The following is a 1,923-nucleotide window of genomic DNA, read 5'->3' on the forward strand; positions in this document are numbered from 1 at the left end:
CAAAGCTCGAAGGCATCCATTCTTCTTTTGTCATCCTTATTCATTGTCTAGCTTTCTGATGCATAGCAAGTAATTGCAAAGACCATGGTCAGTCTCTAGACTATTATGATTGCTCTTTAGCACTCTAGAGAGATCCCCAACAGCATATTTTCCCAACAAAATTAGGGGTTTTGAGGTTTGTTTGGTTTTGGTTTTTGTCTTTTTAAATTTCTTGACTGCTGGTGCCAAAGTGTTGATTGTAGAACCGAGCAAGTTGAAATTAATAATAATCTCAATCTCTATATATCATGGTGCTGCCAATTGGTCCAGTGATAAGAATCTGCTTTCTTGATGTTGCATTCAGCCCGTGTTGGAGACTGCAGTCCTTGACCTTCTGTAGCAGATTTTTCATGTTTTCCTCAGTTTTTGCAAATAAGGTTTTGTTATCTGCATACCACAGATTGTTGATGAATCTTTCTCCAACCTGGATTCAACATTCCTCCTCCTAGAGTCTAGCCTCCTGAATAAAATATTCTGCATAGAGATTAAAAGGGTTTGGAGAAATGGCATACCCCTGATGTGCTCCTTTCTTGATTTTGAACCATGCAATGTTTCCTTGCTCTGTTTTAACAACTGTTTCCTGGTCCATGAGCACAATCAGGTGTTCTGGGATTCTCATACTTCTCAAGGTTAGCCACACCCACTGTCAAATACCTTTTCATAGTCAATAAAACACAAGTAGACGTTCCTCTAATAGATTGCTTTAAGCCAAAATCCATCTAACATAAAATTCCCTTAGTCCTGTCAATTACATTGTCTTTCCTCAGTCCTTCATAGACTCATGGTTAAGGCTTTTGGCTCTGGCTTTGCAAGGCAGCAGTTCTAAACTGACTCTATTTCACCATTGTTGTCTTGTGAACCTGCTTGTGCTCCCATGTATATCCCAGTGTGACTAGTTCTGGCCCTGAAGAATGTAACTATATTCTCTGATTCTTCTTCCTTGCTAGTAATGAAATTCCCATCTTTGTTGCTAAATCTGCTCCATTTAACTCAGTAAAATGGGGACAACTGGCCAACCTCATAATATTTACTTTATGCATATCCTATTTTAAGTTCGCCCACAATTATGTTGTGGTGAAAGTCAATGTTTATGGCTAGGAAAGTCATTTGGAACAATAAACCCTTTACACCATACCAATTTATCCTCAATGAGGTCATAGTTTATATATCCCATAGAAGTTGAGTGGAGAAATATCTATGAATAATAAAACAATAGATTACAGAGTAAACTAAAAGAATCCCTAGATAATTTAAATGGCTAACACTAGTTACTATCATTTTCTAATCAGGAGGATGGGTACTAGAGCTTACTTCTTGCTTGGTAAGAAAGATCTGTAAACTGCTTCCAAAAGTCAGTCATTAAAACCTCACTGGAACACTGTTCTTTTTTGAAACCCAAGGGATCACCATGAATCTGAATCATAGTAACTTTAATAGAATAAAAAAGAATGAAGACTTTCAGTGTATGAGGGACTGCAAATGTCCCATACAGTGGTTAACTCTCACTTTAACTGAGTTAAGATACTATATTTATTTTCCATTCACTGGCCTTAACACATTTTTTTCCTTCCTAATATGTTTGTACTGATCTTGTTAGTGTCTTGAGAGTCCACAACTTTCTCCATTCCCAGAGCATTATCTATGCCTTATATGTGCTTTGGAAACAGCCAAATACCTTCCGTGTATGTAATAATAGCTCCCTTTTCTAGACAGTGGCATGGAATCCATCCCTGTTCAGACCATCGCCTCTGTGTATGATGCTGTTCATTCTTGTGTATGTAAATTTTCCCCTATAATAAGAAAATAATGTTTTTAAACTTGATTCTGTTGTTGTTGTTGTTGTTATGTGCCGTCGAATCGTTTGCGACTCATAGCGACCCTATG

The sequence above is a fragment of the Elephantulus edwardii genome, unplaced genomic scaffold (genome assembly GCF_000299155.1).
Source record: "Elephantulus edwardii isolate Elephantulus edwardi_28Jun2011 unplaced genomic scaffold, EleEdw1.0 scaffold00255, whole genome shotgun sequence".
NCBI classification, from domain to species: Eukaryota; Metazoa; Chordata; class Mammalia; order Macroscelidea; family Macroscelididae; genus Elephantulus; species Elephantulus edwardii.